Raw genomic sequence first — 21889 nt, forward strand, 5'->3', positions numbered from 1 at the left:
TCACCTATACAACACAACCAGCACAATGTCCCCCAAGCAATATGGCTCACTTGGAAGTCACCTATACAACATGGCAACCAGCACAATGTCCCCCATTCAATATGCCTGACTTGGAAGTCACCTATACAACATGGCAACCAGCACAATGTCCCCCATGCAATATGGCTGACTTGGAAGTCACCTATACAAGACAACCAGCACAATGTCCCCCATGCAATATGGCTGACTTGGAAGTCACCTATACAACATGGCAACCAGCACAATGTCCCCCATGCAATATGGCTGACTTGGAAGTCACCTATACAATACAACCAGCACAATGTCCCCCAAGCAATATGGCTGACTTGGAAGTCACCTATAGAACATGGCCACCAGCACAATGTCCCCCATGCAATATGGCTGACTTGGAAGTCACCTATAGAACATGGCCACCAGCACAATGTCCCACATGCAATATGGCTGACTTGGAAGTCACCTATAGGACAATGCAACCAGCACAATGTCCCCCATGCAATATGGCTGACTTGGAAGTCACCTATAGAACATGGCCACCAGCACAATGTCCCCCATGCAATATGGCTGACTTGGACGTCACCTATACAACATGGCAACCAGCACAATGTCCCCCATGCATGCAATATGGCTGACTTGGAAGTCACCTATACCATACAACCAGCACAATGTCCCCCAAGCAATATGGCTGACTTGGAAGTCACCTATACAAGACAACCAGCACAATGTCCCCCATGCAATATGGCTGACTTGGAAGTCACCTATACGACATGGCCACCAGCACAATGTCCCCCATGCAATATGGCTGACTTGGAAGTCACCTATACAATACAACCAGCACAATGTCCCCCATGCAATATGGCTGACTTGGAAGTCACCTATACAATACAACCAGCACAATGTCCCCCATACAATATGGCTGATTTGGAAGTCACCTATACAACACAACCAGCACAATGTCCCCCATGCAATATGGCTGACTTGGAAGTCACCTATACAAGACAACCAGCACAATGTCCCCCATGCAATATGGCTGACTTGGAAGTCACCTATACAACATGGCAACCAGCACAATGTCCCCCATGCAATATGGCTGACTTGGAAGTCACCTATACAATACAACCAGCACAATGTCCCCCAAGCAATATGGCTGACTTGGAAGTCACCTATAGAACATGGCCACCAGCACAATGTCCCCCATGCAATATGGCTGACTTGGAAGTCACCTATAGAACATGGCCACCAGCACAATGTCCCACATGCAATATGGCTGACTTGGAAGTCACCTATAGGACAATGCAACCAGCACAATGTCCCCCATGCAATATGGCTGACTTGGAAGTCACCTATAGAACATGGCCACCAGCACAATGTCCCCCATGCAATATGGCTGACTTGGACGTCACCTATACAACATGGCAACCAGCACAATGTCCCCCATGCATGCATAATGGCTGACTTGGAAGTCACCTATACCATACAACCAGCACAATGTCCCCCAAGCAATATGGCTGACTTGGAAGTCACCTATAGAACATGGCCACCAGCACAATGTCTCCCATGCAATATGGCTGACTTGGAAGTCACCTATACAAGACAACCAGCACAATGTCCCCCATGCAATATGGCTGACTTGGAAGTCACCTATAGAACATGGCCACCAGCACAATGTCCCCCATGCAATATGGCTGACTTGGAAGTCACCTATAGGACAATGCAACCAGCACAATGTCCCCCATGCAATATGGCTGACTTGGAAGTCACCTATAGAACATGGCCACCAGCACAATGTCCCCCAAGCAATATGGCTCACTTGGAAGTCACCTATACAATACAACCAGCACAATGTCCCCCATGCAATATGGCTGACTTGGAAGTCACCTATACAATACAACCAGCACAATGTCCCAAATGCAATATGGCTGACTTGGAAGTCACCTATAGAACATGGCCACCAGCACAATGTCCCCCATGCAATATGGCTGACTTGGAAGTCACCTATACAACATGGCAACCAGCACAATGTCCCCCATGCAATATGGCTGACTTGGAAGTCACCTATAAAATACAACCAGCACAATTTCCCCCAAGCAATATGGCTGACTTGGAAGTCACCTATACAAGACAACCAGCACAATGTCCCCCATGCAATATGGCTGACTTGGAAGTCACCTATAGAACATGGCCACCAGCACAATGTCCCACATGCAATATGGCTGACTTGGAAGTCACCTATAGGACAATGCAACCAGCACAATGTCCCCCATGCAATATGGCTGACTTGGAAGTCACCTATAGAACATGGCCACCAGCACAATGTCCCCCATGCAATATGGCTGACTTGGACGTCACCTATACAACATGGCAACCAGCACAATGTCCCCCATGCATGCATAATGGCTGACTTGGAAGTCACCTATACCATACAACCAGCACAATGTCCCCCAAGCAATATGGCTGACTTGGAAGTCACCTATACAAGACAACCAGCACAATGTCCCCCATGCAATATGGCTGACTTGGAAGTCACCTATACGACATGGCCACCAGCACAATGTCCCCCATGCAATATGGCTGACTTGGAAGTCACCTATACAATACAACCAGCACAATGTCCCCCATGCAATATGGCTGACTTGGAAGTCACCTATACAATACAACCAGCACAATGTCCCCCATACAATATGGCTGATTTGGAAGTCACCTATACAACACAACCAGCACAATGTCCCCCATGCAATATGGCTGACTTGGAAGTCACCTATACAAGACAACCAGCACAATGTTCCAAATGCAATATGGCTGACTTGGAAGTCACCTATAGAACATGGCCACCAGCACAATGTCCCCCATGCAACACGGCTGACTTGGAAGTCACCTATACAAGACAACCAGCACAATGTCCCCCATGCAATATGGCTGACTTGGAAGTCACCTATATAACACAACCAGCACAATGTCCCCCAAGCAATATGGCTCACTTGGAAGTCACCTATACAACATGGCAACCAGCACAATGTCCCCCATGCAATATGCCTGACTTGGAAGTCACCTATACAACATGGCAACCAGCACAATGTCCCCCATGCAATATGGCTGACTTGGAAGTCACCTATACAAGACAACCAGCACAATGTCCCCCATGCAATATGGCTGACGTGGAAGTCACCTATACAACATGGCAACCAGCACAATGTCCCCCATGCAATATGGCTGACTTGGAAGTCACCTATACAATACAACCAGCACAATGTCCCCCAAGCAATATGGCTGACTTGGAAGTCACCTATAGAACATGGCCACCAGCACAATGTCTCCCATGCAATATGGCTGACTTGGAAGTCACCTATACAAGACAACCAGCACAATGTCCCCCATGCAATATGGCTGACTTGGAAGTCACCTATAGAACATGGCCACCAGCACAATGTCCCCCATGCAATATGGCTGACTTGGAAGTCACCTATAGGACAATGCAACCAGCACAATGTCCCCCATGCAATATGGCTGACTTGGAAGTCACCTATAGAACATGGCCACCAGCACAATTTCCCCCAAGCAATATGGCTCACTTGGAAGTCACCTATACAATACAACCAGCACAATGTCCCCCATGCAATATGGCTGACTTGGAAGTCACCTATACAATACAACCAGCACAATGTCCCAAATGCAATATGGCTGACTTGGAAGTCACCTATAGAACATGGCCACCAGCACAATGTCCCCCATGCAATATGGCTGACTTGGAAGTCACCTATACAACATGGCAACCAGCACAATGTCCCCCATGCAATATGGCTGACTTGGAAGTCACCTATAAAATACAACCAGCACAATGTCCCCCAAGCAATATGGCTGACTTGGAAGTCACCTATACAAGACAACCAGCACAATGTCCCCCATGCAATATGGCTGACTTGGAAGTCACCTATACGACATTGCCACCAGCACAATGTCCCCCATGCAATATGGCTGACTTGGAAGTCACCTATACAATACAACCAGCACAATGTCCCCCATGCAATATGGCTGACTTGGAAGTCACCTATAGAACATGGCCACCAGCACAATGTCCCACATGCAATATGGCTGACTTGGAAGTCACCTATAGGACAATGCTACCAGCACAATGTCCCCCATGCAATATGGCTGACTTGGAAGTCACCTATAGAACATGGCCACCAGCACAATGTCCCCCATGCAATATGGCTGACTTGGACGTCACCTATACAACATGGCAACCAGCACAATGTCCCCCATGCATGCAATATGGCTGACTTGGAAGTCACCTATACCATACAACCAGCACAATGTCCCCCAAGCAATATGGCTGACTTGGAAGTCACCTATACAACACAACCAGCACAATGTCCCCCAAGCAATATGGCTCACTTGGAAGTCACCTATACAACATGGCAACCAGCACAATGTCCCCCATGCAATATGGCTGACTTGGAAGTCACCTATACAACATGGCAACCAGCACAATGTCCCCCATGCAATATGGCTGACTTGGAAGTCACCTATACAAGACAACCAGCACAATGTCCCCATGCAATATGGCTGACTTGGAAGTCACCTATACAACATGGCAACCAGCACAATGTCCCCCATGCAATATGGCTGACTTGGAAGTCACCTATACAAGACAACCAGCACAATGTCCCAAATGCAATATGGCTGACTTGGAAGTCACCTATAGAACATGGCCACCAGCACAATGTCCCCCATGCAACACGGCTGACTTGGAAGTCACCTATACAAGACAACCAGCACAATGTCCCCCATGCAATATGGCTGACTTGGAAGTCACCTATACAACACAACCAGCACAATGTCCCCCAAGCAATATGGCTCACTTGGAAGTCACCTATACAACATGGCAACCAGCACAATGTCCCCCATGCAATATGCCTGACTTGGAAGTCACCTATACAACATGGCAACCAGCACAATGTCCCCCATGCAATATGGCTGACTTGGAAGTCACCTATACAAGACAACCAGCACAATGTCCCCCATGCAATATGGCTGACTTGGAAGTCACCTATACAATACAACCAGCACAATGTCCCAAATGCAATATGGCTGACTTGGAAGTCACCTATACAATACAACCAGCACAAAGTCCCCCAAGCAATATGGCTGACTTGGAAGTCACCTATAGAACATGGCCACCAGCACAATGTCTCCCATGCAATATGGCTGACTTGGAAGTCACCTATACAAGACAACCAGCACAATGTCCCCCATGCAATATGGCTGACTTGGAAGTCACCTATAGAACATGGCCACCAGCACAATGTCCCCCATGCAATATGGCTGACTTGGAAGTCACCTATAGGACAATGCAACCAGCACAATGTCCCCCATGCAATATGGCTGACTTGGAAGTCACCTATAGAACATGGCCACCAGCACAATGTCCCCCAAGCAATATGGCTCACTTGGAAGTCACCTATACAATACAACCAGCACAATGTCCCCCATGCAATATGGCTGACTTGGAAGTCACCTATACAATACAACCAGCACAATGTCCCAAATGCAATATGGCTGACTTGGAAGTCACCTATAGAACATGGCCACCAGCACAATGTCCCCCATGCAATATGGCTGACTTGGAAGTCACCTATACAACATGGCAACCAGCACAATGTCCCCCATGCAATATGGCTGACTTGGAAGTCACCTATAAAATACAACCAGCACAATGTCCCCCAAGCAATATGGCTGACTTGGAAGTCACCTATACAAGACAACCAGCACAATGTCCCCCATGCAATATGGCTGACTTGGAAGTCACCTTTACGACATGGCCACCAGCACAATGTCCCCCATGCAATATGGCTGACTTGGAAGTCACCTATACAATACAACCAGCACAATGTCCCCCATGCAATATGGCTGACTTGGAAGTCACCTATACAATACAACCAGCACAATGTCCCCCATGCAATATGGCTGATTTGGAAGTCACCTATACAACACAACCAGCACAATGTCCCCCATTCAATATGGCTGACTTGGAAGTCACCTATACAAGACAACCAGCACAATGTCCCCCATGCAATATGGCTGACTTGGAAGTCACCTATACGACATTGCCACCAGCACAATGTCCCCCATGCAATATGGCTGACTTGGAAGTCACCTATACAATACAACCAGCACAATGTCCCCCATGCAATATGGCTGACTTGGAAGTCACCTATAGAACATGGCCACCAGCACAATGTCCCACATGCAATATGGCTGACTTGGAAGTCACCTATAGGACAATGCTACCAGCACAATGTCCCCCATGCAATATGGCTGACTTGGAAGTCACCTATAGAACATGGCCACCAGCACAATGTCCCCCATGCAATATGGCTGACTTGGACGTCACCTATACAACATGGCAACCAGCACAATGTCCCCCATGCATGCAATATGGCTGACTTGGAAGTCACCTATACCATACAACCAGCACAATGTCCCCCAAGCAATATGGCTGACTTGGAAGTCACCTATACAACACAACCAGCACAATGTCCCCCAAGCAATATGGCTCACTTGGAAGTCACCTATACAACATGGCAACCAGCACAATGTCCCCCATGCAATATGGCTGACTTGGAAGTCACCTATACAACATGGCAACCAGCACAATGTCCCCCATGCAATATGGCTGACTTGGAAGTCACCTATACAAGACAACCAGCACAATGTCCCCATGCAATATGGCTGACTTGGAAGTCACCTATACAACATGGCAACCAGCACAATGTCCCCCATGCAATATGGCTGACTTGGAAGTCACCTATACAAGACAACCAGCACAATGTCCCAAATGCAATATGGCTGACTTGGAAGTCACCTATAGAACATGGCCACCAGCACAATGTCCCCCATGCAACACGGCTGACTTGGAAGTCACCTATACAAGACAACCAGCACAATGTCCCCCATGCAATATGGCTGACTTGGAAGTCACCTATACAACACAACCAGCACAATGTCCCCCAAGCAATATGGCTCACTTGGAAGTCACCTATACAACATGGCAACCAGCACAATGTCCCCCATGCAATATGCCTGACTTGGAAGTCACCTATACAACATGGCAACCAGCACAATGTCCCCCATGCAATATGGCTGACTTGGAAGTCACCTATACAAGACAACCAGCACAATGTCCCCCATGCAATATGGCTGACTTGGAAGTCACCTATACAATACAACCAGCACAATGTCCCAAATGCAATATGGCTGACTTGGAAGTCACCTATACAATACAACCAGCACAAAGTCCCCCAAGCAATATGGCTGACTTGGAAGTCACCTATAGAACATGGCCACCAGCACAATGTCTCCCATGCAATATGGCTGACTTGGAAGTCACCTATACAAGACAACCAGCACAATGTCCCCCATGCAATATGGCTGACTTGGAAGTCACCTATAGAACATGGCCACCAGCACAATGTCCCCCATGCAATATGGCTGACTTGGAAGTCACCTATAGGACAATGCAACCAGCACAATGTCCCCCATGCAATATGGCTGACTTGGAAGTCACCTATAGAACATGGCCACCAGCACAATGTCCCCCAAGCAATATGGCTCACTTGGAAGTCACCTATACAATACAACCAGCACAATGTCCCCCATGCAATATGGCTGACTTGGAAGTCACCTATACAATACAACCAGCACAATGTCCCAAATGCAATATGGCTGACTTGGAAGTCACCTATAGAACATGGCCACCAGCACAATGTCCCCCATGCAATATGGCTGACTTGGAAGTCACCTATACAACATGGCAACCAGCACAATGTCCCCCATGCAATATGGCTGACTTGGAAGTCACCTATAAAATACAACCAGCACAATGTCCCCCAAGCAATATGGCTGACTTGGAAGTCACCTTTACGACATGGCCACCAGCACAATGTCCCCCATGCAATATGGCTGACTTGGAAGTCACCTATACAATACAACCAGCACAATGTCCCCCATGCAATATGGCTGACTTGGAAGTCACCTATACAATACAACCAGCACAATGTCCCCCATGCAATATGGCTGATTTGGAAGTCACCTATACAACACAACCAGCACAATGTCCCCCATTCAATATGGCTGACTTGGAAGTCACCTATACAAGACAACCAGCACAATGTCCCAAATGCAATATGGCTGACTTGGAAGTCACCTATAGAACATGGCCACCAGCACAATGTCCCCCATGCAATATGGCTGACTTGGAAGTCACCTATACAAAATGGCAACCAGCACAATGTCCCCCATGCAATATGGCTGACTTGGAAGTCACCTATACAATACAACCAGCACAATGTCCCCCAAGCAAAATGGCTGACTTAGAAGTCACCTATACAACATGGCAACCAGCACAATGTCCCCCATGCAATATGGCTGACTTGGAAGTCACCTATACAATACAACCAGCACAATGTCCCCCAAGCAATATGGCTGACTTGGAAGTCACCTATAGAACATGGCCACCAGCACAATGTCCCCCATGCAATATGGCTGACTTGGAAGTCACCTATAGAACATGGCCACCAGCACAATGTCCCACATGCAATATGGCTGACTTGGAAGTCACCTATAGGACAATGCAACCAGCACAATGTCCCCCATGCAATATGGCTGACTTGGAAGTCACCTATAGAACATGGCCACCAGCACAATGTCCCCCATGCAATATGGCTGACTTGGACGTCACCTATACAACATGGCAACCAGCACAATGTCCCCCATGCAATATGGCTGACTTGGAAGTCACCTATAAAATACAACCAGCACAATTTCCCCCAAGCAATATGGCTGACTTGGAAGTCACCTATACAAGACAACCAGCACAATGTCCCCCATGCAATATGGCTGACTTGGAAGTCACCTATACGACATGGCCACCAGCACAATGTCCCCCATGCAATATGGCTGACTTGGAAGTCACCTATACAATACAACCAGCACAATGTCCCCCATGCAATATGGCTGACTTGGAAGTCACCTATAGAACATGGCCACCAGCACAATGTCCCACATGCAATATGGCTGACTTGGAAGTCACCTATAGGACAATGCAACCAGCACAATGTCCCCCATGCAATATGGCTGACTTGGAAGTCACCTATAGAACATGGCCACCAGCACAATGTCCCCCATGCAATATGGCTGACTTGGACGTCACCTATACAACATGGCAACCAGCACAATGTCCCCCATGCATGCATAATGGCTGACTTGGAAAACACCTATACCATACAACCAGCACAATGTCCCCCAAGCAATATGGCTGACTTGGAAGTCACCTATACAAGACAACCAGCACAATGTCCCCCATGCAATATGGCTGACTTGGAAGTCACCTATACGACATGGCCACCAGCACAATGTCCCCCATGCAATATGGCTGACTTGGAAGTCACCTATACAATACAACCAGCACAATGTCCCCCATGCAATATGGCTGACTTGGAAGTCACCTATACAATACAACCAGCACAATGTCCCCCATACAATATGGCTGATTTGGAAGTCACCTATACAACACAACCAGCACAATGTCCCCCATGCAATATGGCTGACTTGGAAGTCACCTATACAAGACAACCAGCACAATGTTCCAAATGCAATATGGCTGACTTGGAAGTCACCTATAGAACATGGCCACCAGCACAATGTCCCCCATGCAACACGGCTGACTTGGAAGTCACCTATACAAGACAACCAGCACAATGTCCCCCATGCAACACGGCTGACTTGGAAGTCACCTATACAAGACAACCAGCACAATGTCCCCCATGCAATATGGCTCACTTGGAAGTCACCTATACAACATGGCAACCAGCACAATGTCCCCCATGCAATATGCCTGACTTGGAAGTCACCTATACAACATGGCAACCAGCACAATGTCCCCCATGCAATATGGCTGACTTGGAAGTCACCTATACAAGACAACCAGCACAATGTCCCCCATGCAATATGGCTGACGTGGAAGTCACCTATACAACATGGCAACCAGCACAATGTCCCCCATGCAATATGGCTGACTTGGAAGTCACCTATACAATACAACCAGCACAATGTCCCCCAAGCAATATGGCTGACTTGGAAGTCACCTATAGAACATGGCCACCAGCACAATGTCTCCCATGCAATATGGCTGACTTGGAAGTCACCTATACAAGACAACCAGCACAATGTCCCCCATGCAATATGGCTGACTTGGAAGTCACCTATAGAACATGGCCACCAGCACAATGTCCCCCATGCAATATGGCTGACTTGGAAGTCACCTATAGGACAATGCAACCAGCACAATGTCCCCCATGCAATATGGCTGACTTGGAAGTCACCTATAGAACATGGCCACCAGCACAATGTCCCCCAAGCAATATGGCTCACTTGGAAGTCACCTATACAATACAACCAGCACAATGTCCCCCATGCAATATGGCTGACTTGGAAGTCACCTATACAATACAACCAGCACAATGTCCCAAATGCAATATGGCTGACTTGGAAGTCACCTATAGAACATGGCCACCAGCACAATGTCCCCCATGCAATATGGCTGACTTGGAAGTCACCTATACAACATGGCAACCAGCACAATGTCCCCCATGCAATATGGCTGACTTGGAAGTCACCTATAAAATACAACCAGCACAATGTCCCCCAAGCAATATGGCTGACTTGGAAGTCACCTATACAAGACAACCAGCACAATGTCCCCCATGCAATATGGCTGACTTGGAAGTCACCTATACGACATTGCCACCACCACAATGTCCCCCATGCAATATGGCTGACTTGGAAGTCACCTATACAATACAACCAGCACAATGTCCCCCATGCAATATGGCTGACTTGGAAGTCACCTATAGAACATGGCCACCAGCACAATGTCCCACATGCAATATGGCTGACTTGGAAGTCACCTATAGGACAATGCAACCAGCACAATGTCCCCCATGCAATATGGCTGACTTGGAAGTCACCTATAGAACATGGCCACCAGCACAATGTCCCCCATGCAATATGGCTGACTTGGACGTCACCTATACAACATGGCAACCAGCACAATGTCCCCCATGCATGCAATATGGCTGACTTGGAAGTCACCTATACCATACAACCAGCACAATGTCCCCCAAGCAATATGGCTGACTTGGAAGTCACCTATACAACACAACCAGCACAATGTCCCCCAAGCAATATGGCTCACTTGGAAGTCACCTATACAACATGGCAACCAGCACAATGTCCCCCATGCAATATGGCTGACTTGGAAGTCACCTATACAACATGGCAACCAGCACAATGTCCCCCATGCAATATGGCTGACTTGGAAGTCACCTATACAAGACAACCAGCACAATGTCCCCATGCAATATGGCTGACTTGGAAGTCACCTATACAACATGGCAACCAGCACAATGTCCCCCATGCAATATGGCTGACTTGGAAGTCACCTATACAAGACAACCAGCACAATGTCCCAAATGCAATATGGCTGACTTGGAAGTCACCTATAGAACATGGCCACCAGCACAATGTCCCCCATGCAACACGGCTGACTTGGAAGTCACCTATACAAGACAACCAGCACAATGTCCCCCATGCAATATGGCTGACTTGGAAGTCACCTATACAACACAACCAGCACAATGTCCCCCAAGCAATATGGCTCACTTGGAAGTCACCTATACAACATGGCAACCAGCACAATGTCCCCCATGCAATATGCCTGACTTGGAAGTCACCTATACAACATGGCAACCAGCACAATGTCCCCCATGCAATATGGCTGACTTGGAAGTCACCTATACAAGACAACCAGCACAATGTCCCCCATGCAATATGGCTGACTTGGAAGTCACCTATACAATACAACCAGCACAATGTCCCAAATGCAATATGGCTGACTTGGAAGTCACCTATACAATACAACCAGCACAAAGTCCCCCAAGCAATATGGCTGACTTGGAAGTCACCTATAGAACATGGCCACCAGCACAATGTCTCCCATGCAATATGGCTGACTTGGAAGTCACCTATACAAGACAACCAGCACAATGTCCCCCATGCAATATGGCTGACTTGGAAGTCACCTATAGAACATGGCCACCAGCACAATGTCCCCCATGCAATATGGCTGACTTGGAAGTCACCTATAGGACAATGCAACCAGCACAATGTCCCCCATGCAATATGGCTGACTTGGAAGTCACCTATAGAACATGGCCACCAGCACAATGTCCCCCAAGCAATATGGCTCACTTGGAAGTCACCTATACAATACAACCAGCACAATGTCCCCCATGCAATATGGCTGACTTGGAAGTCACCTATACAATACAACCAGCACAATGTCCCAAATGCAATATGGCTGACTTGGAAGTCACCTATAGAACATGGCCACCAGCACAATGTCCCCCATGCAATATGGCTGACTTGGAAGTCACCTATACAACATGGCAACCAATACAATGTCCCCCATGCAATATGGCTGACTTGGAAGTCACCTATAAAATACAACCAGCACAATGTCCCCCAAGCAATATGGCTGACTTGGAAGTCACCTATACAAGACAACCAGCACAATGTCCCCCATGCAATATGGCTGACTTGGAAGTCACCTTTACGACATGGCCACCAGCACAATGTCCCCCATGCAATATGGCTGACTTGGAAGTCACCTATACAATACAACCAGCACAATGTCCCCCATGCAATATGGCTGACTTGGAAGTCACCTATACAATACAACCAGCACAATGTCCCCCATGCAATATGGCTGATTTGGAAGTCACCTATACAACACAACCAGCACAATGTCCCCCATTCAATATGGCTGACTTGGAAGTCACCTATACAAGACAACCAGCACAATGTCCCAAATGCAATATGGCTGACTTGGAAGTCACCTATAGAACATGGCCACCAGCACAATGTCCCCCATGCAATATGGCTGACTTGGAAGTCACCTATACAAAATGGCAACCAGCACAATGTCCCCCATGCAATATGGCTGACTTGGAAGTCACCTATACAATACAACCAGCACAATGTCCCCCAAGCAAAATGGCTGACTTAGAAGTCACCTATACAACATGGCAACCAGCACAATGTCCCCCATGCAATATGGCTGACTTGGAAGTCACCTATACAATACAACCAGCACAATGTCCCCCAAGCAATATGGCTGACTTGGAAGTCACCTATAGAACATGGCCACCAGCACAATGTCCCCCATGCAATATGGCTGACTTGGAAGTCACCTATAGAACATGGCCACCAGCAAAATGTCCCACATGCAATATGGCTGACTTGGAAGTCACCTATAGGACAATGCAACCAGCACAATGTCCCCCATGCAATATGGCTGACTTGGAAGTCACCTATAGAACATGGCCACCAGCACAATGTCCCCCATGCAATATGGCTGACTTGGACGTCACCTATACAACATGGCAACCAGCACAATGTCCCCCATGCATGCAATATGGCTGACTTGGAAGTCACCTATACCATACAACCAGCACAATGTCCCACAAGCAATATGGCTGACTTGGAAGTCACCTATACAAGACAACCAGCACAATGTCCCCCATGCAATATGGCTGACTTGGAAGTCACCTATACGACATGGCCACCAGCACAATGTCCCCCATGCAATATGGCTGACTTGGAAGTCACCTATACAATACAACCAGCACAATGTCCCCCATGCAATATGGCTGACTTGGAAGTCACCTATACAATACAACCAGCACAATGTCCCCCATGCAATATGGCTGATTTGGAAGTCACCTATACAACACAACCAGCACAATGTCCCCCATGCAATATGGCTGACTTGGAAGTCACCTATACAAGACAACCAGCACAATGTCCCAAATGCAATATGGCTGACTTGGAAGTCACCTATAGAACATGGCCACCAGCACAATGTCCCCCATGCAACACGGCTGACTTGGAAGTCACCTATACAAGACAACCAGCACAATGTCCCCCATGCAATATGGCTGACTTGGAAGTCACCTATACAAGAAAACCAGCACAATGTCCCCCATGCAATATGGCTGACTTGGAAGTCACCTATACAACATGGCAACCAGCACAATGTCCCCCATGCAATATGGCTGACTTGGAAGTCACCTATACAATACAACCAGCACAATGTCCCCCAAGCAATATGGCTGACTTGGAAGTCACCTATAGAACATGGCCACCAGCACAATGTCTCCCATGCAATATGGCTGACTTGGAAGTCACCTATACAAGACAACCAGCACAATGTCCCCCATGCAATATGGCTGACTTGGAAGTCACCTATACAACACAACCAGCACAATGTCCCCCAAGCAATATGGCTCACTTGGAAGTCACCTATACAACATGGCAACCAGCACAATGTCCCCCATGCAATATGCCTGACTTGGAAGTCACCTATACAACATGGCAACCAGCACAATGTCCCCCATGCAATATGGCTGACTTGGAAGTCACCTATACAAGACAACCAGCACAATGTCCCCCATGCAATATGGCTGACTTGGAAGTCACCTATACAACATGGCAACCAGCACAATGTCCCCCATGCAATATGGCTGACTTGGAAGTCACCTATACAATACAACCAGCACAATATCCCCCAAGCAATATGGCTGACTTGGAAGTCACCTATACAACATGGCCACCAGCACAATGTCTCCCATGCAATATGGCTGACTTGGAAGTCACCTATACAAGACAACCAGCACAATGTCCCCCAAGCAATATGGCTGACTTGGAAGTCACCTATACAAGACAACCTGCACAATGTCCCCCATGCAATATGGCTGACTTGGAAGTCACCTATACGACATGGTCACCAGCACAATGTCCCCCATGCAATATGGCTGACTTGGAAGTCACCTATACAATACAACCAGCACAATGTCCCCCATGCAATATGGCTGACTTGGAAGTCACCTATACAATACAACCAGCACAATGTCCCCCATGCAATATGGCTGATTTGGAAGTCACCTATACAACACAACCAGCACAATGTCCCCCATTCAATATGGCTGACTTGGAAGTCACCTATACAAGACAACCAGCACAATGTCCCAAATGCAATATGGCTGACTTGGAAGTCACCTATAGAACATGGCCACCAGCACAATGTCCCCCATGCAATATGGCTGACTTGGAAGTCACCTATACAAAATGGCAACCAGCACAATGTCCCCCATGCAATATGGCTGACTTGGAAGTCACCTATACAATACAACCAGCACAATGTCCCCCAAGCAATATGGCTGACTTAGAAGTCACCTATACAAGACAACCAGCACAATGTCCCCCATGCAATATGGCTAACTTGGAAGTCACCTATACAACACAACCAGCACAATGTCCCCCATGCAATATGGCTCACTTGGAAGTCACCTATACAACATGGCATCCAGCACAATGTCCCCCATGCAATATGGCTGACTTTGAAGTCACCTATACAACATGGCAACCAGCACAATGTCCCCCATGCAATATGGCTGACTTGGAAGTCACCTATACAACATGTCAACCAGCACAATGTCCCCCATGCAATATGGCTGACTTGGAAGTCACCTATACAAGAAACCAGCACAATGTCCCCCATGCAATGTGGGTGACTTGGAAGTCACCTATAGAACATGGCGACCAGCACAATGTCCCCCATGCAATATGGCTGACTTGGAAGTCACCTATACAACATGGCAACCAGTACAATGTCCCCCAAGCAATATGGCTCACTTGGAAGTCACCTATAGAACGTGGCAACCGGCACAATGTCCCGTAAGCAATATGGCTGACTTGGAAGTCACCTATACAACATGGCAACCAGCAGAATGTCCCCCATGCAATATGGCTGACTTTGAAGTCACCTATAGAACATGGCCACCAGCACAATGTCCCCCATGCAACACGGCTGACTTGGAAGTCACCTATACAAGACAACCAGCACAATGTCCCCCATGCAATATGGCTGACTTGGAAGTCACCTATACAACACAACCAGCACAATGTCCCCCAAGCAATATGGCTCACTTGGAAGTCACCTATACAACATGGCAACCAACACAATGTCCCCCATGCAATATGGCTGACTTGGAAGTCACCTAAACAACATGGCAACCAGCACAATGTCCCCCATGCAATATGGCTGACTTGGAAGGCACCTATAGGACATGGCAACCAGCACAATGTCCCACATGCAATATGGCTGACTTGGAAGTCACCTATACAACACAACCAGCACAATGTCCCTCAAGCAATATGGCTCACTTGGAAGTCACCTATACAACATGGCAACCAGCACAATGTCCCCCATGCAATATGCCTGACTTGGAAGTCACCTATACAACATGGCAACCAGCACAATGTCCCCCATGCAATATGGCTGACTTGGAAGTCACCTATACAAGACAACCAGCACAATGTCCCCATGCAATATGGCTGACTTGGAAGTCACCTATACAACATGGCAACCAGCACAATGTCCCCCATACAATATGGCTGACTTGGAAGTCACCAATACAATACAACCAGCACAATGTCCCCCAAGCAATATGGCTGACTTGGAAGTCACCTATAGAACATGGCCACCAGCACAATGTCTCCCATGCAATATGGCTGACTTGGAAGTCACCTATACAAGACAACCAGCACAATGTCCCCCATGCAATATGGCTGACTTGGAAGTCACCTATAGGACAATGCAACCAGCACAATGTCCCCCATGCAATATGGCTGACTTGGAAGTCACCTATACAACATGGCAACCAGCACAATGTCCCCCATGCAATATGGCTGACTTGGAAGTCACCTATAAAATACAACCAGCACAATGTCCCCCAAGCAATATGGCTGACTTGGAAGTCACCTATACAAGACAACCAGCACAATGTCCCAAATGCAATATGGCTGACTTGGAAGTCACCTATACAACATGGCAACCAGCACAATGTCCCCCATGCAATATGGCTGACTTGGAAGTCACCTATAAAATACAACCAGCACAATGTCCCCCAAGCAATATGGCTGACTTGGAAGTCACCTATACAAGACAACCAGCACAATGTCCCCCATGCAATATGGCTGACTTGGAAGTCACCTATACAACATGGCAACCAGTACAATGTCCCCCAAGCAATATGGCTCACTTGGAAGTCACCTATAGAACGTGGCAACCGGCACAATGTCCCGTAAGCAATATGGCTGACTTGGAAGTCACCTATACAACATGGCAACCAGCACAATGTCCCCCATGCAATATGGCTGACTTTGAAGTCACCTATAGAACATGGCCACCAGCACAATGTCCCCCATGCAACACGGCTGACTTGGAAGTCACCTATACAAGACAACCAGCACAATGTCCCCCATGCAATATGGCTGACTTGGAAGTCACCTATACAACACAACCAGCACAATGTCCCCCAAGCAATATGGCTCACTTGGAAGTCACCTATACAACATGGCAACCAACACAATGTCCCCCATGCAATATGGCTGACTTGGAAGTCACCTAAACAACATGGCAACCAGCACAATGTCCCCCATGCAATATGGCTGACTTGGAAGGCACCTATAGGACATGGCAACCAGCACAATGTCCCCCATGCAATATGGCTGACTTGGAAGTCACCTATACAACACAACCAGCACAATGTCCCTCAAGCAATATGGCTCACTTGGAAGTCACCTATACAACATGGCAACCAGCACAATGTCCCCCATGCAATATGCCTGACTTGGAAGTCACCTATACAACATGGCAACCAGCACAATGTCCCCCATGCAATATGGCTGACTTGGAAGTCACCTATACAAGACAACCAGCACAATGTCCCCATGCAATATGGCTGACTTGGAAGTCACCTATACAACATGGCAACCAGCACAATGTCCCCCATACAATATGGCTGACTTGGAAGTCACCTATAGGACAATGCAACCAGCACAATGTCCCCCATGCAATATGGCTGACTTGGAAGTCACCTATAGAACATGGCCACCAGCACAATGTCCCCCAAGCAATATGGCTCACTTGGAAGTCACCTATACAATACAGCCAGCACAATGTCCCCCATGCAATATGGCTGACTTGCAAGTCACCTATACAATACAACCAGCACAATGTCCCAAATGCAATATGGCTGACTTGGAAGTCACCTATACAACATGGCAACCAGCACAATGTCCCCCATGCAATATGGCTGACTTGGAAGTCACCTATAAAATACAACCAGCACAATGTCCCCCAAGCAATATGGCTGACTTGGAAGTCACCTATACAAGACAACCAGCACAATGTCCCCCATGCAATATGGCTGACTTGGAAGTCACCTATACGACATGGCCACCAGCACAATGTCCCCCATGCAATATGGCTGACTTGGAAGTCACCTATTCAATACAACCAGCACAATGTCCCCCATGCAATATGGCTGACTTGGAAGTCACCTATACAATACAACCAGCACAATGTCCCCCATGCAATATGGCTGATTTGGAAGTCACCTATACAACACAACCAGCACAATGTCCCCCATGCAATATGGCTGACTTGGAAGTCACCTATACAAGACAACCAGCACAATGTCCCAAATGCAATATGGCTGACTTGGAAGTCACCTATAGAACATGGCCACCAGCACAATGTCCCCCATGCAATATGGCTGACTTGGAAGTCACCTATACAAAATGGCAACCAGCACAATATCCCCCATGCAATATGGCTGACTTGGAAGTCACCTATACAATACAACCAGCACAATGTCCCCCAAGCAATATGGCTGACTTGGAAGTCATCTATACAAGACAACCAGCACAATGTCCCCCATGCAATATGGCTGACTTGGAAGTCACCTATACAACACAACGAGCACAATGTCCCCCATGCAATATGGCTCACTTGGAAGTCACCTATACAACATGGCATCCAGCACAATGTCCCCCATGCAATATGGCTGACTTTGAAGTCACCTATACAACATGGCAACCAGCACAATGTCCCCCATGCAATATGGCTGACTTGGAAGTCACCTATACAACATGGCAACCAGCACAATGTCCCCCATGCAATATGGCTGACTTGGAAGTCACCTATACAAGAAACCAGCACAATGTCCCCCATGCAATGTGGCTGACTTGGAAGTCACCTATAGAACATGGCCACCAGCACAATGTCCCCCATGCAATATGGCTGACTTGGAAGTCACCTATACAACATGGCAACCAGTACAATGTCCCCCAAGCAATATGGCTCACTTGGAAGTCACCTATAGAACGTGGCAACCGGCACAATGTCCCCCAAGCAATATGGCTGACTTGGAAGTCACCTATACAATACAACCAGCACAATGTCCCAAATGCAATATGGCTGACTTGGAAGTCACCTATAGAACATGGCCACCAGCACAATGTCCCCCATGCAATATGGCTGACTTGGAAGTCACCTATACAACATGGCAACCAGCACAATGTCCCCCATGCAATATGGCTGACTTGGAAGTCACCTATAAAATACAACCAGCACAATGTCCCCCAAGCAATATGGCTGACTTGGAAGTCACCTATACAAGACAACCAGCACAATGTCCCCCATGCAATATGGCTGACTTGGAAGTCACCTATACGACATGGCCACCAGCACAATGTCCCCCATGCAATATGGCTGACTTGGAAGTCACCTATACAATACAACCAGCACAATGTCCCCCATGCAATATGGCTGACTTGGAAGTCACCTATACAATACAACCAGCACAATGTCCCCCATGCAATATGGCTGATTTGGAAGTCACCTATACAACACAACCAGCACAATGTCCCCCATGCAATATGGCTGACTTGGAAGTCACCTATACAAGACAACCAGCACAATGTCCCAAATGCAATATGGCTGACTTGGAAGTCACCTATAGAACATGGCCACCAGCACAATGTCCCCCATGCAATATGGCTGACTTGGAAGTCACCTATACAATACAACCAGCACAATGTCCCCCAAGCAATATGGCTGACTTGGAAGTCACCTATACAAGACAACCAGCACAATGTCCCCCATGCAATATGGCTGACTTGGAAGTCACCTATACAACACAACGAGCACAATGTCCCCCATGCAATATGGCTCACTTGGAAGTCAGCTATACAACATGGCATCCAGCACAATGTCCCCCATGCAATATGGCTGACTTTGAAGTCACCTATACAACATGGCAACCAGCACAATGTCCCCCATGCAATATAGCTGACTTGGAAGTCACCTATACAACATGGCAACCAGCACAATGTCCCCCATGCAATATGGCTGACTTGGAAGTCACCTATACAAGAAACCAGCACAATGTCCCCCATGCAATGTGGCTGACTTGGAAGTCACCTATAGAACATGGCCACCAGCACAATGTCCCCCATGCAATATGGCTGACATGGAAGTCACCTATACAACATGGCAACCAGTACAATGTCCCCCAAGCAATATGGCTCACTTGGAAGTCACCTATAGAACGTGGCAACCGGCACAATGTCCCCCAAGCAATATGGCTGACTTGGAAGTCACCCATACAATACAACCAGCACAATGTCCCAAATGCAATATGGCTGACTTGGAAGTCACCTATAGAACATGGCCACCAGCACAATGTCCCCCATGCAATATGGCTGACTTGGAAGTCACCTATACAACATGGCAACCAGCACAATGTCCCCCTTGCAATATGGCTGACTTGGAAGTCACCTATAAAATACAACCAGCACAATGTCCCCCAAGCAATATGGCTGACTTGGACGTCACCTATACAAGACAACCAGCACAATGTCCCCCATGCAATATGGCTGACTTGGAAGTCACCTATACGACATGGCCACCAGCACAATGTCCCCCATGCAATATGGCTGACTTGGAAGTCACCTATACAATACAACCAGCACAATGTCCCCCATGCAATATGGCTGACTTGGAAGTCACCTATACAATACAACCAGCACAATGTCCCCCATGCAATATGGCTGATTTGGAAGTCACCTATACAACACAACCAGCACAATGTCCCCCATGCAATATGGCTGACTTGGAAGTCACCTATACAAGACAACCAGCACAATGTCCCCCATGCAATATGGCTGACTTGGAAGTCACCTATACAAAATGGCAACCAGCACAATGTCCCCCATGCAATATGGCTGACTTGGAAGTCACCTATACAATACAACCAGCACAATGTCCCCCAAGCAATATGGCTGACTTAGAAGTCACCTATACAAGACAACCAGCACAATGCCCCCCATGCAATATGGCTGACTTGGAAGTCACCTATACAACACAACCAGCACAATGTCCCCCATGCAATATGGCTCACTTGGAAGTCACCTATACAACATGGCATCCAGCACAATGTCCCCCATGCAATATGGCTGACTTTGAAGTCACCTATACAACATGGCAACCAGCACAATGTCTCCAATGCAATATGGCTGACTTGGAAGTCACCTATACAACATGGCAACCAGCACAATGTCCCCCATGCAATATGGCTGACTTGGAAGTCACCTATACAAGAAACCAGCACAATGTCCCCCATCCAATGTGGCTGACTTGGAAGTCACCTATAGAACATGGCCACCAGCACAATGTCCCCCATGCAATATGGCTGACTTGGAAGTCACCTATACAACATTGCAACCAGTACAATGTCCCCCAAGCAATATGGCTCACTTGGAAGTCACCTATAGAACGTGGCAACCGGCACAATGTCCCCCAAGCAATATGGCTGACTTGGAAGTCACCTATACAACATGGCAACCAGCA

Source organism: Petromyzon marinus, unplaced genomic scaffold (assembly GCF_048934315.1).
Source record: "Petromyzon marinus isolate PM22_M1 ecotype Great Lakes invasive population unplaced genomic scaffold, UKy_Petmar_22M1.pri1.0 PM_G_Scaffold_1, whole genome shotgun sequence".
Taxonomy (NCBI): domain Eukaryota; kingdom Metazoa; phylum Chordata; class Hyperoartia; order Petromyzontiformes; family Petromyzontidae; genus Petromyzon; species Petromyzon marinus.